The sequence below is a fragment of the Nycticebus coucang genome, chromosome 8 (assembly GCF_027406575.1).
Source record: "Nycticebus coucang isolate mNycCou1 chromosome 8, mNycCou1.pri, whole genome shotgun sequence".
NCBI classification, from domain to species: domain Eukaryota; kingdom Metazoa; phylum Chordata; class Mammalia; order Primates; family Lorisidae; genus Nycticebus; species Nycticebus coucang.
In genome coordinates, this window is record NC_069787.1 from 123,794,195 (window position 1) to 123,821,129 (window position 26,935).

General features: G+C 40.3%; 1 long non-coding RNA gene and 1 pseudogene across 4 annotated transcripts in view; one reads left to right on the forward strand and one right to left on the reverse strand.

The window, feature by feature from the left end:
* Positions 1–26,935, forward strand: part of LOC128592732 (uncharacterized) — a 135,441-nt gene that overhangs the window by 35,191 nt on the left and 73,315 nt on the right. For all 3 annotated transcript variants that reach the window (XR_008381995.1, XR_008381993.1, XR_008381994.1), the window contains exons 4-5: positions 16,325–16,385; positions 25,475–25,571. This is a non-coding gene — a long non-coding RNA (uncharacterized LOC128592732). The remainder of the gene's footprint in view (positions 1–16,324; positions 16,386–25,474; positions 25,572–26,935) is intronic.
* Positions 5,120–6,710, reverse strand: LOC128592727 (periodic tryptophan protein 1 homolog; annotated as a pseudogene). The gene has a single exon (XR_008381991.1). The product of XR_008381991.1 is annotated as a periodic tryptophan protein 1 homolog (transcript).

The following is a 26,935-nucleotide window of genomic DNA, read 5'->3' on the forward strand; positions in this document are numbered from 1 at the left end:
TATTCCTTGTATCTTCTAGGACCACCATGGAATAAAAGTTGAACTCAATAGCAACACGAATCTTCATACTCAAACAAAGTCATGGAAACTAAATAATCTTAGGCTGAATGATAGCTGGGTCAAAGACAAGATTAAGTAGGAAATCACCAAATTTTTGGAACAAAATGATAATGAAGACACAAATTATTAAAACCTGTGGGATAATGCAAAGGCAGTTCTAAGAGGGAAATTTATAGCACTGGAAGCCTTCATCAAGAAAACAGAAAGAGAGGAAGCCATCAACTTAATGGATCATCTCAAGCAACTGGAAAAAGGAGAACATTCCAACCCCAAACCCAGCAGAAGAAAAGCAGTAACCAAAATTAGGGCAGAATTAAATGAAATTGAAAACAAAGGAATCATTCAGAAGATCAATGAAACAAAAGTTGGTTTTTTGAAAAGATTAATAAAATTGATAAACCATTGGCCAGCCTAACCAGAAACAGAAAAGCAAAATCTCTAATATCGTCTATCCAAAATGATAAAGCAGAAATAACAACAGACACCTCAGAAATTCAAAAAAATCCTCAATGATTACTACAAAAATCTCTATTCCCAGAAATATGAAAATCTGAAGGAAATGGACCAATACCTGGAAGCACTCCATCTTCTTAGATTCAGCCAGAAAGAATTAGAAATCTTGAATAGACTCATATCAATCACTGAAATAGCATTAACAATACAAAATCTCCCAAAAAAGAAAAGTCTGAGACCAGATGGCTTCACATGCAAATTCTATCAAACTTTTCAAGAGGAACTAATACTTATATTATACAACCTTTTCCAAAGCATAGAAAAAGAAGGAATACTTCCCAACACATTTTATGAAGCACATATCACTCTGATCCCCAAACCAGGAAAGGATCCAACAAAGAAAGAAAACTATAGACCAATATCATTAATGAATATCGATGCAAAAATATTCAATAAGATCTGAGCAAATAGAATTCAACAACACATGAAAAAAAGTATTCACCATGATCAAGTTGGTTTTATTCCAGGGTCATAGGGTTGATTCAACATATGCAAATCTATAAATATAATACATCACATCAATAAAAAAAAACAAAGACCTTATGATTTTCTCAATTGAGGCAGAAAAAGCCTTTGATAATATCCACCATCCTTTCATGATCAGAACACTTAAGAAAATAGGCATAGAAAGGGACATTTCTTAAACTGATAGAGGCCATCTACAGCAAACCCATAGCCAATATCATATTGAATGGTGTAAAATTGAAAACATTTCCACTCAGATCAGGAACAAGGCAAGAATGCCCACTGTTTCCACTGCTATTCAACATAGTAATGGAAGTCTTAGCCATCGCAGTCAGGCAAGAGAAGTGATCAAGAGTATCCAAATAGGGTCAGAGAGATCAAACTCTAATTCTTTGCTGATGATATGATCTTATACCAGGAAAATCCCAGGGACTCAACTTCAAAATGCTTAGAAGTGATCAAGGAATACAGTAGCATCTCTGGTTATGGAATCATTGCTTTACAAGTCAGTAGCTTTTATATATGCCAACAATAGCCTTGCTGAAAACATAGTCAAGTACTCTATTCCTTTTATAGTAGTGCCAAAGAAGATGAAATATCTGGGAATTTACCTAACAAAGGACATGAAACATCTCTATAAAGAGAACTATGAAACTCTGAGAAAAGAAATAGCTAAAGATGTTAACAAATGGAAAAACATACCATGCTCATGGCTGAGAAGAATCAACATTGTTAAAATGTCCATAACTACCCAAAGCAATCTACAGATTTAATGCAATCCCTATTAAAGTACCATTGTTATATTTTAAAGAACTGGAAAAAATAGTACTTCATTTTATGTGGAATCAGAAGAGACCTTGAATAGCAAATACATTACTCAGAAATAACAACAAATCAGGAGGTATCATGTTACCAGACTTCAGGCTATACTATTAATTGATAGTAATCAAAACAGGATGTACTGGCACAAAACAGAGAGGTAGATTTATGGAACAGAATAGAAAACCAAGAGGTGAACCCAGCTACTTATCATCATTTGATCTTCGACAAGCCTACCCAAAATATTCAGTGGGTGAAAGACTCCCTATTTAACAAATAGTGCTGGGTGAACTGGCTGGCGACCTGTAGAAGCCTGAAACTGGACCCTTACCTTTCATCATTAACAAAAGTTGATTTTCACTGGATGAAAGATTTAAACTTATGACACAAAACTATAAAAATACTAGAAGAGAGTGCAGGGAAAAAAACACACTTGGAGAATATTTTATGAGGAGGACCTCCTGGGCAATTGAAGCAACACCAAAAATATGTAACTGGGATCTGATCAAAGTAAAAAGCTTTTGCACAGCCAAGAGCACAATAAGTAAAGCAAACAGACAACCTTCAGAATGGGAGAAGATTTTTGCAGGTTATGCTTCTGACAAAGGTATGATAACTAGAATCTACAGAGAACTCAATCTAATCAGTAAGAAAAGAACAAATAACCCCATTCTATGTGGGGAAGAGACTTGAACAGAAACTTCTCTGATGAAGACAGGAGCAGGGCCTACAAACACATGAAAAAATGCTCATCATCCTTAATCATCAGAGAAATGCAAATCAAAACCACTTTGAGATATCATCCAACTCCAGGAAGATTAGCCCACATCACAAAATCCCAAAACTACAGATGTTGGCATGGATGCAGAGAGAAGGGAACACTTCTACATTGCTGGTGGGAATGCAAGCTAATACAACCTTTTTGGAAAGAAGTTTGAAGAACACTCAAGGAACTAAAAGTAGACCTACCATTTGATTCTGCAATTCCTCTACTAGGTATACACCCAGATGATCAAAAATTATTTTACAACAAAGACATTTGCACCAGAATGTTTATTGCAGCCCAATTCTTAATAGCCAAGACATGGAAACTGCCCAAGTGCCCATTGACCCATGAATGGATTAACAAATTATGGTATATGTACACCATGGAATACTAAGCAGCCATAAAAAATATGGAGACTTCACATCTTTTATGTTTACCGGGATGGAGCTAGAACATATTCTTCTTAGTAAAGTATCTCAAGAATGGAAAAAAAAGTATCCAATGTACTCAATACTACTATGAAATCAATATATAATCACCTACACACTCATGAATGGCAAGAAAGTAGAAGGGAAGAGGAGAAAGAGGGGAAGTATGGGAGAAGAGAGGGTATTTGGGGGGACCTCACCTAATGTGCATGATGCAATGGTACATTTCAAAACTATTAAGGAATGAATATAATTGTGATGGATGTGTTACTTAGTTCAATGTAAGCATTTCACATTGTATATCAAAGCAGTACATTGAACCCCATAAATGCATCAGTGTACAAAGTTATGATTTAATAAAAAATAATAATAATTAATAAAAAAGAAAAAATTTTAAAAGTATATATGGGATGATAGGCATCTAGTATAGAAACAAAATTTTATATATTGCCAGCCAGGGGATTTAAGTATCAACCTTCAGTTTCAGAAAACTTAGGAGCTATGAGGGAGAGGTATCATTTGTTGGTAAGTGAATCCCATGGATAAGCACACTAGCACAAGTATAATAACAGTGGTTTGGCGGCGTCCATAGCTCAGTGGGTAGGCCGCCCGTCGCATGGTTTGAACCTGGTTCGAACCTGGCCCCAGCCAGCTAAAACAACGACAACTGCCAGGCATTATGGCAGGTGCCTGTAGTCCCAGCTACTTGGGAGGCTGAGGCAAGAGGATCACTTAAGGCCAAGAGTTTAAGGTTGTTGTGAGCTGTGATGCCATGGCATTCTACTGAGGGTGACATAGTGTTGCTCTGTATAAAATAAAATAAAATAAAATAAAATAAAATAAAATAAAATAAAATAAAATAAAATAAAATAAAATAAAATAACAGTGGCTCTGTGGTCAGCAGCTAACGCATATTAAATGCTTGTATGCCCACCACTGTTCTGAATACACTACTTGCATCAATTCACTTTATCTTCAAAAAAACTAATGAAGTGGGCAGTATGTTTTCACCAGTTTTGTGGATAAAATTGAGGCATGCCTATGTGAGAGGCTGAGCAGAGATTGGAGCACTGGGAACATCCTTCAGTCTCTTAGCTGGTTTTGATTTTGGTTAACACTGCTTTGGTGGAAGGATCCTCAGAGAATCCCAAAAATCCCTTTAGTATAAACAGGGCAGTCAGCACTTGGTCATCCAGGGTCACCCCCTAGGCAGAGTCGGGGAATGTAAGCTCAAGTATGAGTCTGAGCGAGCCAGGCTAACTCTGGGTCCCTGACCAGACCAGCTTGGTCAGACTCACCTGCTCTCTTGGCTCTCTGGGGTAAATCACTCTTGAAGGATTGAGAGTAGATTTTACTTTTGTATATTTGTGGTTAGGGGTTATTTGTAATTTCTCCTTTTTCTTAGGTAGCAGAGTTGATTGATTTGAGTGTAACCAAGCTAGCTATGGTCATTCAATAAATAGAACATCATTAAGCATTTTTCTTCTTCTTGGTGACAAATCTGGTTCTGTTATTTCACTTCAGGCATGTGACACTTTAAAACCCTAAAGATAAGAAATGAGTTTATTCCTTCACAGAGTGCTCTGTCAATTTTAGTGAGCCTCATAAACAGGTTTTGAGGTCAGGAGCCATGGGTTTATTTTCCTCAACTTACAGATGAAGAAACTGAGACACAGAGAGCTTAAGTGTTTTGCTGGGATTCACTTTGTGATGGGCTGGAGAATTAAGACAGAGCCTAGTCATTTTATTTGATTTCTTACACATGGACACTTACTTTTCTAGGTATGTGGTATTAACATGTGTACATGTATAAGTGACAATCATACGTAAATGTTTAAAATTTTTAAGTAAAGTTACCTGATATGAAAATGAAAATTATGCTAATTATAATATTATCATCTATTTCCCACATCCTCAGTTACTATTTTTTTATTTTAAAAAAATCTTTTTTATTATTCTTTTTAAGAAATGCAACAAGAGCCCTATACACCACTTGTCTGAAATACAATGGCAAAGACCGGCTTTGTCTGTGTTGTCACTGCAGCTGCCAAACGGAATGTCAGGCAGCTGGAGACAAGTTTTCAGTCACTCCACATGGCTGCTGCTACACGTGGAACATTCTTAGGCCAGGTTTTTGAAACTCTCAATGAGGCTTAACCAAACTGGAAATTATATGATCTTCTTTAACACTCCATTGGTGTGTCTGAGCTCCTGCTCCCAAAAGGGCCATTAATAGAGGAACTTCTTGTGTTGCTGAGAACAAGCCTCTCTCGTCTTCCAAATGCTTCATTTACTGAAGAGACTGTGCTTATATCCCAGACCTGAAGCCCTTCTTTCTGATCTCTGAAGGCATAAATAAATGGCAAATCAGAGCAACACGAAGAACTGAAGACAACTCCCATTTTCATGTCCCTAGAATGAATTAGACTTGGCCAATCACCTACGATATCCCAGATCTTCACATATTTGTCAGCTGAAGCAGTCACAAGACAACCCTTGATTTGACTGCTTAGATCAAGACCAGAGAATTCATCATTGTGGGCATTAAGAGTAAAAATTGGCTTATCTAAACGTGCATCCAAATTATATACAAAGCCATCATCTGTACTGGCCAAAAAATGACAAGGTGAAAAGTGATTCCAAGTCACCCTCTTGATCTGCCCACTGAACTGCCATATCCGACAACTTTCCTCTGGTCTTCAGCAACGGATTTATCATAAGATCCAGAAATCAGAGTTTGTGCTTCAAATGGATGAAACTACAAAGTCTGGACCTTATCAGTGTGTACAGCAAGGCTAGCTGCTGGTTTCTCCAGCAGAATTATGGTATTATTCTGCTGATGCACTTGACAACACATTTCTGATTAGCTTATTCCATGAAAGGTCAAGGACAGCATCAGTATGCCCTTCTGCTGAGGAACTCTTCTGCCCTTTCTTTTTCTTCTTTTTTAAAGGTTTACTTTCAAGTGTGAAGACGGGTTCTAGAGAGTCCACTATATTGAGGTCCCACACTTCAATAACAGGTGTCATGCTTCCCACAGCAATGTAATTTCCAGTAGAATCATCTAGGCTAGGATCAAAATTCAGCCATTCCACACTCAGAGGATACGCAGACGAGAGTATATCATGGTGTACATAAAAAGAGTCTTCTTCTTGATTATAAACATGCACCTCTAAATTGCACTAGTCTTGTTCAGCTTGGCCACAAACTATAAGATTGTCGCTGGATTTAATCAAGAAATCTTCACATTCATATTGTTCTGTATCTTTCAGAGTAACAAGGATCTTGATCATTACTACTGTAGACCATAAGACCCAAGAGAGATTTGCCAAGAGTCTCAGCATCTGGATCATCCTCTTCATCATATTTATCTAAGTCATACTTGGCCAGCTCATCGTCATCTAGCGTCCTGTCATCCTCTGGGTCACCATACCCCAAGGGCTCTGTTGGTCGAGCCTGGGTGTGTACACTCTGCATGCCATCTTCTGAAGGATGACCTGCCTCCTCTTCATCACTGCCACCTTCTTCTTGCATTTTTTCTTTTGCATCAGCAATGAGTGATTTACTTGTTCTTTACTTAGCTCTACCTTATCTGGCATCTCTTTGGCCACACCACAGCAGATCCAAGACATGCACGTCACCTGGCGGCTGCGGTTCATGGTCCCCAGCTTACAGATGAGTCAGGGTATAGACCCGGCCACAGAGGCGGGGTGAGCAGCATGATCCTGGTTCCCTACTCGGTCACTGCCAGAACAGAGTGCAGGTGTGCACACTTGCTGCTGTAGCACCGGCGCCTGCTTCTCTCAGTTACTATTAAGAGATCTTTAAAAGAAGGATAGATAATTTAGGTGTTTTCCTAAAGACAGACTCAAGTAATCTTTCAAGATTCACCCAAGTCCTTTAATTCTATTTTTAAAATATAAAGAATCTTTACTGGCAATATGAATAGTCAGAGTAGATCAACTCCCCCAAGGATCAATGGGGCAGACACAGCACAAGATCCCATGCACAAACAAATAGCTGAGATGTCAGAAATCAAATTCAGAATCTGGATAGCAAATAAGATCAAATTAGAATTCCAAGCAGTAACCCAAAAGATATCTCAAGAATTCAATGAATTCAAAGACCAAATGACCAAAGATTTTGACACATTGAGACAAGAAGTTGCAGCCCTCAAAAATCTGAGAAACACAGTCAAATCCCTCAGTAACAGAATGAAGCAAGCAGAAGAAAGGATTTCTGACATTGAAGACAAAGCTTTCAAATGCTCCCAAACTCTCAAAGAGGAAGAGAAATGGAGGGCAAAAAGAGATCACTCTCTCAGAGAGCTCTGGGATAATTAGAAGACAACCAATATTCATCTTATAGGGATCTCTGAAAGTGACGAAGTGGCTTCACAAGGCACAGAATCTCTTCTCCATGAGATTATGAAGGAGAACTTTCCAGACATGCCAAGAGATTCTGAAATTCAGATAGCAGACAGTTTCAGAACTCCAGCACAACTCAACTGAAATAAGACATCCCCAGACACATCATAATCAACTTCACTAAAGTTAATATGAAAGAGAAAATTCTGAAAGCAGCCAGATGAAAGAAAACCATTACCTACAAGGGCAAAAATATTAGAATAAGTGCAGATCTTTCTGCTGAAACCTTTCAAGCTAGAAGAGGATGGTCATTGACTTTTAATCTCCTAAAACAAAATAACTTTCAACCCAGGATCCTGTACTCAACTAAACTGAGTTTCATTTATGACGGAGAAATTAAATACTTCAATGACATTCACATGTTGAAGAAATTGGCCATAACTAAACCAGCTCTCCAGGATATTCTCAGACCTTTCCTCCATAAAGACCAATGTAATCCTCTAAACTTACCCAGAAAATTTTGATCAAATTCCAACTTCCATAGTCTCAAAAGGATTAAAAATGTCCACCTGGACTCTCAAAAGGCTTATCAATATTCTCAATTAATGTGAATGGTTTAAATTGTCCTCTAAAGAGGCACAGGTTGGCTGACTGGATACAAAAACTCAAGCCAGATATCTGCTGCATTCAAGAATCGCATCTTACATTAAAAGACAAATTTAGACTCAAGGTGAAGGGATGGTCATCTATACTCCAGGCAAATGGAAAGCAGAAAAAAGAAAGCATTGCAATCCTATTCGCAAAGGCAATAGGCTTTATACCAACCAAAATAAGGGAGGATAAGGATGGACACTTCATATTTGTTAAAGGTAATACTCAATATGATGAGATTTCAATTATTAATATTTATGCACCCAACCAGAATGCACCTCAATTTATAAGAGAAACTCTAACAGAAATGAGCAACTTGATTTCCTCCAGTTCCATAGTAGTTGGAGATTTTAATACCCCTTTAGCAGTGCTGGATAGATCCTCCAAAAAGAAGCTAAGCAAAGAAATTTTAGATTTAAACTCAACCATTCAACATCTGGACTTAACAGACATCTACAGAACATTTCATCCCAACAAAACTGAATACACGTTCTTCTCATCAGCGCACTGAACATACTCCAAAATTGACCACATCCTAGGCCACAAATCTAACCTCAGCAAATTTAAAAAATAGAAATTATTCCTTGTATCTTCTCAGACCATCATGGAATAAAAGTTGAACTAAATAACAACAGGAACCTGCATACCCATACAAAAACATGGAAGCTAAACAACCTTATGCTGAAGGATAGATGGGTTATAGACGAGATTAAGAAGAAAATCACCAAATTTTTGGAAGAAAACAACAATCAAGACACAAATTACCAGAACCTCTGGGATACTGCAAAGGCAGTCCTAAGAGGGAAACTTATAACACTGCAAGCCTTCCTCAAGAAAATGGAAAGAGAGAAAGTTAATAACTTAATGGGACATCTCAAGCAACTGGGGAAGGAAGAACACTCCAACCCCAAACCCAGCAGAAGAAAAGAAATAACCAAAATCAGAGCAGAATTAAATGAAATTGAAAACAAAAGAATTATACAACAGATCAATAAATCCAAAAGTTGGTTTTTTGAAAAGATCAATAAAATAGGGCAGCACCTGTGGCTCAAAGAGTAGGGCGCCGGTCCCATATGCCGGAGGTGGCAGGTTCAAACCCAGCCCTGGCCAAAAAAAAGAAAAGATCAGTAAAATAGATAAACCTTTGGCCAACCTAAATAGGAAAAAGGAAAAAAAAGAATAAAATCTCTAATTTTATCGATCAGAAATGGTATCAATGAAATAACAGCAGACCCCGCAGAAATTCAAAAAATCCATAACGAATACTACAAGAACCTTTACTCTCAGAAATATGAAAATCTGAAAGAAATTGACCCATACCTGGAAGTATGCCACCTACCAAGACTTAGCCAGAATGAAGTGGAAATGTTGAATAGGCCTATATCAAGTTCTGAAATAACATCAACAATACGAAATCTCCCAAAAAGAAAAGCCCAGGACCAGATGGCTTTACGTCAGAATTCTACCAAACCTTTAAAGAAGTACTAGTACCTATATTATTAAACCTCTTCCAAAATACAGAAAAAGAAGGAATATTACCCAACACATTCTACGAAGCAAACATCACCTTGATCCCCAGACCAGGGAAAGACCCAACAAGTAAAGAAAATTATAGACCAATATCACTAATGAATATTGATGCTAAAATACTCAATAAGATCCTAACAAACACATCAAAAAGAATCCAACAACACATCAAAAAAATTACACACCACGATCAAGTGGGATTTATCCCAGGGTCTAAAGGCTGGTTCAATATATGTAAATCTATAAATGTAATTCAGTACATAAACAAACTAAAAAATAAGGACCTTATGATTCTTTCAATTGATGCAGAAAAAGCTTTTGATAATTTCCAGCATCCCTTCATGATCAGAACACTTAAGAAAATTGGCATAGAAAGGACATTTCTTAAACTAATAGAGGCCTTCTACAGCAAACCCACAGCCAATATCGTATTGAATGGAGTTAAATTGAAATCATTTCCACTTAGATTAGGAACCAGGCAAGGTTGCCCATTGTCTCTATTGCTCTTTAACATTGTAATGGAAGTTTTAGCCATTGCAATTAGGGTAGAAAAGGCGATCAATGGTATCCACATAGGGTCAGAAGAGATCAAACTTTCACTCTTCACAGATGACATGATCCTATATGTGGAAAACACTAGGGATTCTACTAAAAAACTTTTAGAAGTGATCAAGGAATACAGCAATGTCTCAGGCTACAAAATCAACACCCATAAATCTGTAGCCTTTATATATACCAACAATAACCAAGCTGAACAAACAGTCAAGGACTCTATTCCTTTCACAGTAGTGCCAAAGAAGATGAAATATTTGGGAGTATACCTAACAAAGGACGTGAAAGATCTCTACAAAGAGAACTATGAAACTTTTAGAAAAGAAATAGCTGAAGATGTTAACAAATGGAAAAACATACCATGCTCATGGCTGGGAAGAATCAACATTGTTAAAATGTCCATACTACCCAAAGCAATATATAATTTTAATGCAATTCCTATTAGAGCTCCATTTTCATATTTTAAAGATCTTGAAAAAATAATACTTCGTTTTATAGGGAATCAGAAAAAACCTCGAATAGCCAAAACATTACTCAGCAATAAAAACACAGCAGGAGGAATCCTGCTACCAGACCTGAGACTGTACTATAACTCGAAAATGATCAAAACAGCATGGTATTGGCACAAAAACAGAGAAGTAGATGTCTGGAACAGAATAGAGAACCAAGAGATGAATCCAGCTACTTACCATTATTTGATCTTTGACAAGCTAATTAAAAACATTCAGTGGGGAAAAGCGTCCCTATTTAACAAATGGTGCTGGGTGAACTGGCTGGCAACCTGTAGAAGATTGAAACTGGACCCACACCTTTCACCATTAACTAAGATAGACTCTCACTGGATAAAAGATTTAAACTTAAGGCATGAAATTATAAAAATACTTGAAGAAAGTGCAGGGAAAACTCTTGAAGGAATCAGCCTGGGTGAATATTTTATGAGGAGGACTCCCCAGGCAATTGAAACAGTATCAAAAATACACTACTGGGACCTGACCAAACTAAAAAGCTTCTGCACAGCCAAGAACATAGAAAGCAAGCAGACATCCCTCAGAATGGGAGAAAATATTTGCAGGTTGTACCTCCGATAAAGGTCTAATAACCAGAATCCACAGAGAACTCAAACGTATTAGCAAGAAAAGAACACGTGATCCCATCTCAGGGTAGGCAAGGGACTTGAAGAGAAACTTCTCTAAAGAAGACAGACACACGATCTACAAACACATAAAAAAAAAGCTCGTCATCCTTAATCATCAGAGAAATGCAAATCAAAAATACTTTGAGATATCATCTAACCCCAGTAAGAGTAGCCCACTTAACAAAATCCCAAAACCAGAGATGCTGGCGTGGATGTGGAGAAAAGGGCACAATTCTACACTGCTGGTGGGAATGCACACTAATATGTTCCTTCTGGAAAGATGTTTGGAGAATAGAGACCTAAAAACAGACCTGCAATTCAATCCTATAATTCCTTTACTAGGTTTATACCCAGAAGACCAAAAATCACAATATAACAAAGACATCTGTGCCAGAATGTTTATTGCAGCCCAATTCATAATTGCTAAGTCATGGAATAGGCCCAAGTGCCCATCAACCCAGGAATGGACTAGCAAATTGTGGTACATGTATACCATGGAATATTATGCAGCCTTAAAGAAAGATGGAGACTTTACCTCCTTCATGTTTACATGGATGGAGCTGAAACATATTCTTCTTAGCAAAGTATCTCAGGAATGGAAGAAAACGTATCCAATGTACTCAGCCCTACTATGAAGCTAAATTATAGCTTTCACATGAAGGCTATAATCCAACTATAGCACAAGACTATGAGGAAAGGGCCAAGGAAGGGGAAGGGAGGGGGGAGGTCATGGTGGAGGGACGGTAATGGGTGGGGCCACACCTACGGTGCTGGAATGGGTACAGGTGAAACTTACTAAAGTCAGAATACAAATGTCTACATACAATAACTAAGAAAATGCCATGAAGGCTACGTTGAACAGTTTGATGAGAATATTTCAGATTGTATATGAAACCAGCACATTATACCCGTTGATTGCACTAATGTACACAGCTATGATTTAACAATAAAAAAAAGAAAGGAAAAAAGAATCTTTAAAATTTCTTTTAAAAAATTACCATTTTTTTTTGTAAGAAAGCATACCTCTACAGCAGTTTTACAAGCTTATCATGCTTAATACAATTTATCCAGAAGGAGGCAGCATTTTACTATTAAACTGGTGCTTTTGTACTGGTTCTAACAAGTTTTTCTTTGGTTGTTTTTTAACACAGTCATATGCCAGTGGGGGGCGTCAGGGATGGTTTGTTTTCTTCCCCTGACCCTTCCCCCACTCCCTAGCGGTTTAGGACTGTAAACACACATATTCAGAAACTTTTCAGGGCAAAGATTCTTGGACATCACTAGAGCTTTGTATGCTGAAACAGTTGCAAAATCTGAATCCTGCTCAGATTAAATGTGTCTAAAATTACAAATAGCATATATGTATGGTGGCCGAATTCATCGCAGAAGCCACTTTTAGAATAAAGATATTTACCAAAATAATATAGAGCTGAGGGTAGGATGGAGTAGAAGGAAGGGAAAATGAATGAATCAATTATTGCTAACTTGTAGAAAATAAGTATTTGGTCAATAGAAGATCAGCTTTGGGGAAAAATCTGATTCACTCAGAAGTTAGAATAATCAATTACTTTTAATCATCTGCTTACATTCGTAAATGTAGCTTGCTGTTCCTTTCCTTGTTTTTATGGAATCACCGGATCTTTAAAAGGGGCCTTGAAATTTCATGTGGCACATTTCGGTGATTGCTCATCAGAGCTCAGGGAAACAGAGTCTATATGCTTCCAGGGAATTAGGAAGAAGTGGGTTCTGGCATGAGAGGGGAAATTAAGTTGTAAGAACAATAAGAAGGCAGGGGGACTTTTTCTGCTGCCCTGTGATTGACACAGGGACCGGGGCTAAAACCAGTAATTGGGCTTGGTGCTTTCTCCAGAGCATTCCTCGGGGGCTGAAGGACCTGACATCTGTCCCCATGCACATCCCCTTCCCCTGAACACCCTGCCCTTGATTTAAGAAAGAAGTCGGGGCCGGGGGAGAACAACGGGGCGCGGTGATTTTACCCTTTCATTCCTGAGGCACCTCCCCGCCCCCTTTGAGAAAAGAGGGTCCACGAATATGGTTTTTAGCAACTGCCCCGGGTTTGGTCTCTGCTCAGGCAGCAGACTTGCTAGAGGAACGGTTCCGACCGGAGCAGAGAAGACACAAGTGGGGCAGACAGCGGGGCGGAGAGAAGGGCTGCAGGATGGTCAGTTTGCAGCTTGTTTCGGGCCATGGCCAGGGTGCGAGTTCCTCAGGACAAGAAGACATAGGGAGGCAGCTGCCTTTGAGCCACCTTGCTGTGACACCCCCTTCCTGTCCCAGGACTGTGCAGCATGACTTGGGTGTATTAGTGGGGATAGGATGGAGAGGTCCAGCCAGAGCTAAACCTCTCAATTAAAGCAACTGCGCAGTGGAGCGCTGCCCGAGGACCTCAGACTGGCTCTCACACTCCTCCCCGAGAGGGGACGGGAGAAACTGGCTCTCAGGCTCCGGGTTCACTGGAGAAGCAGGACAGCCAAGCCTGCTGGGCAGAGAGAGACCCTGCTCTTTCCTCCCCACTCTGCCCGCCCCAATACTGGAGGATCCAGGCCTGGGAGAGGGAGCCAGCCCTCCTCCAGCTCCATCTCACTCGGAGCACTCAGCGTCCTTCAGTCTTCTCTGAAGTGGTGGAAATGGGAGGGGACGAAATTTAAATAGAGCTTGAAACGGAAGTTTTCGATTTTTTTTTTAAGGTCTAGCTCCTGGAACTACTGTTTGTTGGGTTGTTTTGTAATAACTAAGAGTGAATAGGAAGTGATGTGATCTGTCCAGGTTGTGACGCAGTGATGGGAAAGGGAAATGGGGAGTAGGGATGAAGGCAGGGTTAGGAAAGTGACACGCTGTCGGATTTATGCCCTTGTAAGTAGAAGTAAATTGATCACCTAAGTATGTAAAGGGAATGCTAACTACTGCTATAAAATTTACTTTTTCCAATTCCTGTTCCTCTTCTATCCTTTACCATTAAATCTTTTCTTTCTTTCTTTCTTTTTTCTTTTTAAAGACAGAGTCTCATTATGTTGCTCTGGGTAGTGTGCCGTGGCGTCACAGCTCACAGTAACCTCAGGCTCTCCGGTTTAAGCAATTCTCTTGCCTCAACCTTCCGAGTAGCTGGGACTACAGGTGCCCACCACAACGCCTGGCTAGTTTTTTTTGCAGTTGTCATTGTTGTTTAGCAGGCCCAGGCTGGGTTTGAACCCGCCAGTCCCAGTGTATGTAGCTGGTGTCCTAACCATTGAGCTACCGGCGCCGAGCCTACATGGTTTTTTATAGTCTTGAATATTTTCAATGTAAAATTGTTAGCGAATATTTAGAAAAAATCCAGAGGATTTGCAGGGCCAACCTGGTCTAAGGTGGAGCCAGTTAGGCAAAGACTCCTGAGACCCCCAGCTTTGCCAAAAGCACGGACCACAAATGTCACTTCAGGATATGACCATGTCTTAGAGGGGACATCTCTGAGGAGGCCCATCCTGGGGTTAACTGTTCCCTTCAGCCACTCCCAGAGATGTGTAATCTTTGCTCTACCCCCCACGTCTTTATTTAGACAATCCTTAGGGAGAGCTTGAATTTTGAACTTCCAGCCTATTTACCTGGAAGGGACTCGTTAAACCAAAGTAACTGGCCAGGCCTGGTGGCTAATGCCTATAATCTCAGCACTTCAGGAGGCTGAGGTGAGAGAATTTCTTGAGGCCAGGAGTTCAAGACCAGTCTGAGCAACGTAGTAAGACCTTGTCTCTACAAAATATAAACATTAAAAAATTAACCCAGGCTTGGTACCTGTAGCTCAGTGAGTAGGGCGCAAGCCACATACACCAAGGCTGGCGGGTTTGAGCCTGGCCCAGGGCCTGCTAAACAAGAATGACAACTGCAACCAAAAAAAATAGCCGGGTGTTGTGGCGGGTGCCTGGAATACCAACTACTCGGGAGGCTGAAGCAAGAGAATTGCTAAGGCCAAGAATTTGAGATTGCTGTGAGCTGTGCTGCCACAGCATTCTGTGGAGGGCGACATAGTGAGACTCTGTCTCAAAAAAAAAAAAAAAACCAATTAGCCCAGTGTGGTGGAGCAAACCTGTAGTCCCAGATACTCAGGAGGCTGAGGCCGGAGGATCACTTGAGCCCAGGAGTTAGAGGCTGCAGTGCAGTGTGTGCCTTTGCACTTGAGCCTCCACAGAGCAACACTTTATGCCCCTCCTCCCCCAAATAAATAAATAACAGCTTAAGCCCAAGAGTTTGAGGATGCTGTGAGCTGTGATGGCACAGCACTCTACCGAGGGCAACATAATGAGGCTCTGTCTCAAAAATAAAAAAATTAAAAATTAAAAAATAAAAAATGAAGTGGCAGGTTGACTCTTAACCAGCTCATCCCACTATCTCCAAAGGCAGGATACCACCTTCTTTGGGGTGTGTTTAAGTTGTGGCGACGTTACACAAATCCTGCTGCATTTCTGCTCCTCCCCACAGTGCCTGGGTAGGTAAAACTTGAGACTGAGGGAGGCAGAAAGGAGGCTAAGTAAAAGAGGAAAAGAGGGGGAGAGAGAGGAGGAAGAACGGCAGGGACTGAGCCCCCTGGAGCAACAGGATCCGCCTGAAAGGCTGAACGTCGGGGGAATGGAGAGGAATAGAATCCTCAGTCTTCCTCTGAGATACTTAATGTGACACCCTCCTGATCGCCTTGACACACCCATCAAGAGATACATTCCTTTCACTCTTTTGGGTTTACTTTCCTGTTTTCATCCTGATACCTTGTTGTGTTGGGCCTGGCTTCAGGGCCTGGGACCCTGGGGTCACACTCCTTACACAGTGGTCACCCAGGCTAAAATTGAACAGATTTTCATTATTAGGAAGTCTGGCTTGTGTCTGTTCACTTATGTTGAAATTCGTGACATCCTTTCTAGTTTTGTCCCTTTGAGAGTAGTCTGTCCCTGCTCTGCTTAACAGTCATTTTGAACTGAAGTTTGCTATGAAATTGGCCTCCAGGTTTTTCTTCCCTAGGTGGAATAACCCCAGTTTCCTTATTCTTTTTTCATAGGTTGCTGTCGGCTTTCCTTCTGAGTTCTTTAATCATCTTCAGCCTTCCTTGGATTTGCCAGGTACGTCTTCAGTTAATTAGCCTGGAGTAGGATTAGCAAACACCACAAACGGGGCTTGGCTGGCATTTTTATGAGTCATATGCTATCTCTATTAACTACATCACATTTACTTCTTCTGACTATTTGCTTAATTAAAATAAAAGGTAAAATTGCAGTCCCGGTGACTGAAGCTGTCTTCTGAGTTATCTCCTTCAGAGTTGGATCACACTGCCTTTGTAATAACATCAGCTGTTATAGGACATAGAGGACATTCGGGGTTGTCTGATTTTTTTTTTTGTATTTATTTTCAATGTAAAATGCTTAGTGAATATTTAGAAGTTTGGTGTGTTAAAAAGTTTAGAGTGTGTATTTACTTAAAACAAGAGAACTTGGCTGGATATGGTGGCTCAAGTCTGTAATTCTAGCATTCTGGGAGGCAAGGAGGGACCTCTGGAGTTCAAGACCAGGCTGAGCAAGAGAAGACCCGGCTCTACTAAAAATAGAAAATTACAGCCAGGTGTTGAGGTGGGTGCCTGTAGTTCCAGCTGCTTGGGAGGCTAAGTCAGGAGGTTTGCTTGAAACCAGGAGGATTTTTTTTTTTTTTTGAGACAGTCTCACTTTGTTGCCCCCAGTAGAATGCCATGGCACCAAAGCTCATAGCAACCTCAAGCTCTTGTGCTCAAGCCATTCTCATGCCTCAGCCTCCCAAGTAACTGGGACTACAGGTGCATGCCACAACACCTGGCTATTTTTAGAGACTGGGTCTGGTTCTTGCTCAGGTTGGTCTCAAACTCATGAGGTCAGGCAATCCAGAGTGCTAGAATTACAGGTGGGAGCCACTGTGCCTGGCCTGAACCCAGGAGTCTGAGGTTGCTGTGAGGTAGTCTGAGATACCACTGCATTCTAGCCTGGGTGACAAAGTGAGGCTCTGTCTCAATAAATAAATAAATAAATAAATAAATAAATAAATAAATAAAATAAGAGAGAGAGAGAAAGAGAGAACTTTAAATATGTTATAAATGTCTATTTTGGTTGATTACTTGTATAATGAGGCATAATATACAAAAATGCTCAACATTCCATTCAGCCATGGGGGACAAACTGGGAATTCTGAAGGATTAAATTTCAGTATAAGACAATGGGAAAATTCCATGCAATTAAGAGGAAACAAGAGAAGAAGCTAATGATAAGTTTCTGTAATACTTTTCTGGAAAAAAATTAAAGAGGGACTTTTTTTTCTGTGTAGAAAAGTAGGGGAAACAGTACCAGAATTTCTAAAATATGTTGTGTCTATGACCTTATTTTTATGATTCACTCTGAAGCTGGTAAATGATATTTGCAAAAACTGATTGCATTGGTTATACTGAGGGCATCTTTCATGGTTAAAGGCTGCCTATAAAGTCTGAGAAGATTGTCAAATACTTCCGTACTCATGATATTAGGCACAGAATTATAGATGTAGTTTAAGTGCTTTTTTAGGTTATGTTGAATTTTTTTTGGACAAAGTAAAAGGTATTCTGAAATCTCAAGTACATTATTTTATTTTTGGCCAAAAATAGAAAAGGAAAGCTATGTTTAAGAATGTGTTATAGGTGCAAAATAATGTGAAAATTTGAGCTAATTATTTAGGTAGTTCAAATATAAAAGTCTAAAATATTTATTAGAGACAAAAATGAGTTTACATCGAATCTTTTATTAAATTGGCTTTGTTGGCTCGGTGCCTGTAACTCAGTGGTTAGGGCGCTGGTGGGTTTGAACTTGGCCTGGGCCTGCTAAGCAACAATGAAAACTGCAACAACAAAAACAATAACAACAAAATAGCTGGGTGTTGTGGTGGGTGCCTGTAGTCCCAGCTACTTGGGAGGCTGAGGCAAGAGAATTACTTAAGCCTAAGAGTTTGAGGTTGCTGTGAGCTGTCACAACTCAGCACTCTACCAAGGGCAACATAGTGAGACTCTGTCTCAAAAAAAAATTGTCTTTGTTCTATTTGTGAAGAATTAGCCACAAAACTGGGAAATGACAAGATTAGAAATAATGTTCTTAATTTTTGGTTTGTTCGTGTGCATCATTTTGGTAGCATATTATTTGCTTAATTGAAGGATACTTAGCCATTAGAAAATGTTTCCTCTAGGGCGGTGCCTGGCACTGGCCCCCTATACTGAAGGTGGCGGGTTTGGACCCCGCCCCGGCCAAACTACAACAAAAAAATAGCTGGGTGCTGTGGTGGGCACCTGTAGTCCCAGCTGCTCCGGAGGCTGAGGCAAGAGAATCACCTAAGCCCAAGAGCTGGAGGTTGCTGTGAGCTGTGACGCCACGGCACTCTACCGAGGGCAACAAAAAGTGAGATTCTGTTAAAAAAGAAAAAAAGAAGAAAAGAAAATGTTTCTTCTAAATATCCACTTTGTTGGTCCGGCGTGATGGCTCATGCCTGTAATCCCAGCACTTGAAGGCAAGGCAGGTGGATTGGCTGAGCTCACAGGTTTGAGAACAGCCTGAGCCAGAGTGAGACCTCCTCTCTAAAAATAGCCAAGCATTGTGGTGGGCACGTGAAGTCCCAGCCACTTGGGAGGCTGAGGCAAGAGAATCGTTTGAGCCCAAGAGTTTGAGGTTGTTGTGAGCTGTGATGCCACAACACTGTACCGAGGGTGACATAGTGACAAAAAGAAGTCCAGTATGTTTATTTTAATTTCTTTGATTTTTGCCGAACTGCCATTAATTTTTGTTGTTGTTGTTTCCATTAATTCTTCTGTTCTAAATGAGAAGAGAATGGTCTGGGACATGCTTTCATTCTCAAGTTTGCCCATTTATTTTCTGACTGACAGTGAACTCGTTAATCATAACACAATCCTCGGTGAGAGACGACTAGAGATATGCCTTGTGAAAGAAAATCAAAAGAGGAGGGCGCCGAGGAAGGGAGTGTGCGTTCAGTCCCCATGCCACTTAGGTTATTTCAGACTGAGAAGGTGAAATGAACATGCCTCAGATCAGACCCATCGGGCAGCAACACCGTAAATCATTAACTCATAAATCAGAAAAATGATCACTCTGAGAAATAGGACATAGGTGCAGTGTTCACCTGCCCCAAGTTCTTCCTGCCTCTTCTGAGATGTGGTTGCCTTTTCCATCATTGCCAGAAGACCAGAAGTGACATCACACTTGATGTGTAATCACTGTGATTATTCAGCCCTGAGGTGGGACAGACCTGACAGTTCTGGAGAACCAGGCCAGAGGTCCAGGGAGAATAATCTTGTAAGCGCAGAAGAAAGGAGCATCGAACAGGGTGTGTATCTCAAGGACCTTGACCTTCCAATAAATCACATCACAGCACACCCTTTACCACAGTATTTCACTTTTTTTTTTTTTTTTTTTTTGAGACAGAATCTCAAGCTGTCGCCCTGGGTAGAGTGCCATGGCGTCATAGTTCATAGCAACCTCCAATTCTTGGGCTCAAGCAATCCTGTTGCCTCAGATTTTCTATTTTTAGTAGAGACAGGGGACTCACTCTGGGTCAGGCTGGTCTCAAACCTGGGAGCTCAAGCGATCCACCTGCCTTGGCCTCCCAGAGTGTTAGGATTACAGGTGTGAGCCACCATGCCTGACTGAGTTCATGAACTTGATCGTCAGGAACTTGTATGATGTTAGCTAGCTCTGATGGCCATTAAGAAAAAGCATTCCTAACTGGCTTTGAAGGGTGGGCTAGGCACTGGTGCTGGTGCAGAGCTTCCCCAGGGGAACTCTGGGGACTGTAGTCATATTCAGCAATGAGGTACATGGAACTTTTTTTAGGATGAGTTCACGAACTTACTTGTTCCACCTCTTATTTTTTATTTTGAAACAAACATAAATATATTAGGGAGTAGAATATAAAGTCCTTTTGAATTTTGAATCTAGAACTTCAAGAAATCTTTTTCTATACATTGAGCAGAACTCCTGCCCTGTTTCTACTTTCATCTCCTTTGCCATTTTGAACACACTGGGGAAAAGTTCAAGGAGCATTTTTCTCTCACTTGCTCTTCCGGTTAACTTGGACTTGTTTTCACAAAGTCTCGTACAGATCCTGTTCCAGCATGGCATCCCCTGGTAGTCCATTCCTTATGTCCTCTGGCTGGTGGAAATACCTCGTTTTAATTCTCACAGCCCATGTGGCTCTCTTATGGACCTTGTTTATGCTTTATTATTTAGTTATTTAACAAACATACAATCGCTTACTGAGGGCAAAGCAATCTTCTAAGTAACTCACCCCTGTATGAGGGAGGTACTCGGTGAATGTGTGTGCATATATATATGTACGTGTGTGTATGTATATAAGTATGTAGGTGTGATGTACATATATCTCTGTGCACATATGATGTACACGTGTGTATATATGAATGCATGTTTGCGTGTATCTGTAAAACTTCTGAGGAATAGAAATGAAATAACTTTCTCAAAGTCGCACAGCCAATATAAGCCATGAACCAGCTCTGGCTTTTGAACGCCAATGTCTGACTTATGGATACATCATACCCTTGGCCACTATGTTATGCTGCCTCTTGCTGAATTTTAATTGTTGGGTAACATCTCTCTTTCTATCTAGACTGTAAGGGCCTTGAAGGCAGAGTTTCATTTTTTTTTCTATCTGTTGAGCCAGATGGAGCCATACAGCAAATGTTGGCTGACTCTCTGAACAGCGAGGGTGGAGCTCACTAGAACTGGACATCTGGGCCATGGGACTGAATGACCCCATCACTTTCTTTATGTACACAGACAATAGCTTCTAATTGTTAGAGAAATTCTAAATTCATCTCATCCTATACTTAGTGGAACAAGTTGTGAAATTTTTACATAAAGTATCTTTATACAGCTTCCTGGAATATTGTAACAATTTCTTTGAAGGTCTGAATGGAATTTTAGGATTCCAATTTCCCTCTGTACCTTGTTGTTTATGAGGAAATATGGGCTAGTTGTGCCTGCTCAAGGTTTGTAAAAGTTTACGCACCTGTGTGCTGAGCTCTGCCATTTCATTCTGTACTACCTGTCCTAGGAATATGATTTTAGGGACAGACTCCCCCCCAAAAAAAACAGCTTCTGAGGCTTTTTGGAAGTAAAAGCAGATGACAATTACCCGCAGTTCCCTTGGAATTGTTCCTAAGCTACATCTCAAGCAGCTGATCTGGATCAAAACTTTATATTCCCCGTGAGTTGAATCATTTTGAAAACATGCTTGTTATAAGTGATGAGTGGTCAGGAATAAATCTACAGAGTGCTAGCTCCATGTAGAAGTAATCACCAGAGTATTAAATATCAAAATTTTATTATTTTTTTTTTAGATTAGAAAACGTACTTTTCATGACTATGAAGCTGGGTCTTCCTTATTTTCTTTGTAATCAGAAGGAGGGTTTTGCATAACAGCAAATTCTAACTCTGTTGTCCTTGTTTCTCCTGCTCCCACTTTATTTCACTCACACACACTTCGGTTTGTTTGTTTCTATTTGAAACATTTTGAGAAATGTTGTTTGCATTCATTGACTCACTAGTCGCAAACATGCTATGTCATTTTTACCATTACCTAACTTGCAATCTGATTTTCTTTCTCAAAAACTAGAATTAGTTACACCTGTCTTTGTATGATCAGACAGTGAGAGCAAAAGCAGAGCAGAAGTATCCTCCCTGTTTCTTTTCTCAATCCGTTTCTCCCTCACCTCCAAGTGAGAAAACAAATCAGCTGTGGTTTTATACTCAGAAAGCATCTTGAGAGAAGAAATATTTCTATTTTCTCTTGAGGACAATCTAGTAATTCTGCCAACATTTTAAGAGGTGTGACTCAGTCCAGCGAGGCCAAGGGGATCATATGGTTGAATTTAGATCCTGAAGCACTTAGTATATAGATGACTTTGCCATGAATTGTTTATGACTTACTTTGGGCTGGAAAGGGTGTAAAGGATAATAATGTAGGGTAGTGTATTTGAACTATATACGGAATATCACTTGTAGTAGGTAGACAGCATGTGAAAAACTGACACAGCCAAAGATCCATGATTACATATTCACAATTAGAAAACGTACGTATGTATGTATGTATGCGTGAATATACCTATGCATTTATTTACAAACTCAATGGCAAGAATATTTATGGTCCTTCTTATCCCAGAAAGAATTTAAGATTATTACCAAAATATATGTGACACAAAGAGATAAACTAAAGTGAAAACAGGTAGACGAGAGCGCCAGAACCCTGAATGGAACGGGCAGATGCAGACAAGGCTAGGAGGTAGGACTTACGATATTACATGAAGTGTGTGCTGGAAGGGCGAGGGGGGTCTGTTTGCTCGAGTTGGCTACAAGGTCTGCTCTTAACTTCTCAGTAGCCAATATAGCAGGAGAAATAGGCCCCAAACCAACTGAGAAGGAACAAAACATTCCTGATCCTAAGAAGCCCAGTGAGGAATTTTTTCATAAAGAGGGCGTTGTAAAACAATAAATCCTCAGAAATATCCCCTGAGTAGACACAAGACTGAGTCTATTCTGCTGTGCCACAGTCCTGTGCCCTCCAGGATGACTGACACTCACTCCTCCGAAATAGCTGCTTTGCGTTTGTGGAGATGCTTATTGTCACCATGGTTCAAAAATCTTTCAGAGAGGGAGGATAGCAAAATATTATTGTTTATCTATATTAAAATAGGTAACAATGCTTTGGATACATTATTGCTCATGTATAACATTAGTATAAGCAGTGTGTAATCAGAAGAATTGCAAGAAATTTTTAACTTTTCTTTCTTTTTTTTTTTTGAGACAGAGCCTCAAGCTGTCCCCCTGGTAGAGTGCCATAGCATCACAGCTCACAGCAACCTCCAACTCTTGGGCTCAAGCGATTCTCCTGCCTCTGCCTCCCAAGTAGCTGGGACTACAGGCACCCACCACAACGCCCGGCTATTTTTTGGTTGCAGCCGTCATTGTTGTTTGGCAGGCCCCAGGCTGGATTTGAACCTACCAGCTCAGGTGTATGTGGCTGGCGCCTTAGCCGCTTGAGCCACAGGCACTGAGCCTTCTTTCTTTTTTTTAAATTTCAGATTAATGTGAGGGTACAATTAGGTTACAATGTTTACATTTGTTAGAAAGAGTCTTAATTTCACCGTGCTATTATTGTTACTTTTACTGTTAATTTGATTGCCTGTCATTTGATGTTGTTTATTGAATATTACTCTTGTAACTCTTCGTAGGTGTATAAAGGAAAAAGGGCAGAAATTAAGGGCGCCTGTGCCTCAGTCGGTAGGGCGCCGGCCCCATATACAGAGGGTGGCGGGTTCAAACCTGGCCCCGGTCAAAACTGCAACCAAAAAATAGCTGGGCGTTGTGGCGGGCGCCTGTAGTCCCAGCTACTCGGGAGGCTGAGGCAAGAGAATCGCTTGGGCCCAGGAGTTGGAGGTTGCTGTGAGCTGGGTGAGGCCACGGCACTCTACTGAGGGCCATAAAGTGAGACTCTGTCTCTACAAAGAGACTCTGTCTCTTTTTTTTGAGACACAATTTTACTTTGTCACCCTCAGTAGAGTGCCGTGGCATTATAGCTCACAGCAACCTTAAACTCTTGGGCTCAAGTGATTCTCTTGCCTCAGCCTTTCAAATAGCTGGGGACTATAGGTGCCCACCATAATGGCTGGCTATTTTTAGAGACTGGGTCTGGCTCTTGCTCAGGCTGGTCTCCAACTCATGAGCTTAGGCAATCCATTTGCTTTGCCCTCCCAGAGTGCTAGGATTATAAAACCACCGGGCTGGGCCTAGAAGTTGGGGTTTTTTTGGTTCTTAATTTCTTTTATTTAATTAATTAATTTATTTTTAAAATTGATTTATTATTAAATCATAGCTCTGTACATTAATGCAATCATGGGGCACCATACACTGGATTTATATACCATTTGGCATAGTTTCATCACACTGGTTAACACAGCCTTAGAAGTTGAGTTTTTAAAAAAAATTTTTCTTGGGCAGCACCCATGCTCAGTGGTTAGGGCACCGGCCACATACACCAAGGCTGGCAGGCTCAAACCCAGAGGGGCCAGCTAAACAACAATGACAACTGCAACAACAACAAAAAATGGCCATTGTGGTGGGCGACTGTAGTCCCAATTGGGAGGCTGTAGTTCCAATTGGGAGGCTGAGGCAAGAGAATACTTAAGGCCAAGAGTTGGAGGTTGCTCTGAGCTGTGACGCCGTGACATTCTACCCAAGGCAACAGCTTGAGACTGTCTCAAAAAAAAAAAAAAATTTTTTTTTTCTTAACATGTTTCCTGTTTTTGCTTTAGAATCTTTAAAGAAAAAAACCCTGTTTATTTGTAAAAGTATACTTGTTCATTGTAGGAGATTTAGAAAATAGGAAGAATAGACAAAGGGCCTAAAACATCACAATCCAGAAATACTTTGGCATGGCTAACTATATGTGTATAGTGGTTTAATTTCCTAATTATTTATTTATTTATTTATTTTTTGCAGTTTTTGGCTGGGGCTGGGTTTGAACCCACCACCTCTGGCATATGGGGCCAGCGCCCTACTCCTTTGAGCCAAAGGCGCCGCCCTTACTTTCTTAATTTTACGAAAGTTACCTATCAATAGCTGTAGAAACCAGCTGTATAGTTTCTCTATTTATGATTAAGTAAAACTACTGCTTTTCTATTTCCTTTGAACACAGAAATATCCTAAGATACTGTGGAATGGGAAGAAAATGCGTGAAGGCTTTGAGTTTTAAGGCTAGAGACTCAAGGTGAATCTGACCTTCACACACAACCCCTAAACTTTGTTTGTTTATTTATTTATTTATTTTTTGCAGTTTTTGGCTGGGGCTGGGTTTGAACCCACCACTTCCAGTACATGGGGCCTGCACCCTACTCCTTGAGCCTCAGGTGCCATCCCCCAACCTTTATTTTTTTATTTTTACTTTTTGTATTTATTAAATCCTATTGTCTCAATTCTCACAAAGAAAAAAATGTTCCCTCCAAAATAGTGCTTCAGTAAGTGAGCTGTACTACACAAATGCAAATATTATTGTTCTTGTTAACTAACCCTAGCAGCTTAGAAACTGGACAAGAACCCAGTGACCAGGGCCCTGACCATGTGCTCTTGACCCTTTAATATTGAAGGAAAGAAGAGGAAAAAGGAGGAGAAATCAGAAGAAACACTCCAAATTGGTGACGAGATCCAGAGGTCATGAAGTCAAATTGGTCCTCCTCCCAGCAGGTGGCAACATTCCTCTCTTTGTTATATTTCTTCTTTTTTTTTAATTTTAATTTTTTTTTTAAGACAGAGTCTCACTATGTTGCCCTTGGGTAGAGTGCCGTGGTGTCACAGCTCACAGCAACCTTCAACTCCTGGGCTTAAGCGATTTTCTTGCTTCAGCCTCCCAAGTAGCTGGGACTACAGGTGCCTGCCATAATGCCCAGCTACTTTTTCATTCTAGTTGTCATTGTTATTTGGCAGACCCGGGCTGGATTCGAACCCACTGGGTCTGGTGTATGTGGCTGGCTCCCTAGCCACTGAGCTCCATGGTCCCTAGCCACCGAGCCTCTTTGTTATATTTCTTTTATTTATTTATTTATTCATTTTTATTATTAAATCATAGCTGTGTACATTAATGTGATCATGGGGCACCATACACTGGTTTTATAGACCGTTTGACACATTTTCATCACACTGGTTAACATAGCCTTCCTGCCATTTTCTTCTTTCTTTTTTCTTTTTTATTGTTGGGGATGCATTGAGGGTACAATAAGCCAGGTTACACTGATTGCAATTGTTATGTAAAGTCCCTCTTGCAATCATGTCTTGCCCCCATAAAGTGTGACACACACCAAGGCCCCACCCCCCTCCCTCCGTCCCTCTTTCTGCTTTTCCTCCCCCCCATAACCTTAATTGTCATTAATTGTCCTCATATCAAAATTGAGTACATAAGATTCATGCTTCTCCATTCTTGTGATGCTTTACTAACAATAATGTCTTCCACTTCCATCCAGGTTAATACGAAGGATGTAAAGTCTCCATTTTTTTAAATAGCTGAATAGTATTCCATGGTATACATATATCACAGCTTGTTAATCCATTCCTGGGTTGGTGGGCATTTAGGCTGTTTCCACATTTTGGCGATTGTAAATTGAGCTGCGATAAACAGTCTAGTACAAGTGTCCTTATGATAAAAGGATTTTTTTCCCTTCTGGGTGCCCAGTAATGGGATTGCAGGATCAAATGGGAGGTCTAGCTTGAGTGCTTTGAGGTTTCTCAATACTTCCTTCCAGAAAGGTTGTACTAGTTTGCAGTCCCATCAGCAGTGTAAAAGTGTTCCCTTCTCTCCACATCCATGCCAGCATCTGCAGTATTGAGATTTTGTGATGTGGGCCATTCTCACTGGGGTTAGATGATATCTCAGGGTTGTTTTGATTTGCATTTCTCTAATATATAGAGATGATGAACATTTTTTCATATGTTTGTTAGCCATTCGTCTGTCATCTTTAGAGAAGGTTCTATTCATGTCTCTTGCCCATTAGATATATGGGATTGTTGGCTTTTTTCATGTGGATTAATTTGAGTTCTCTATAGATCCTAGTTGT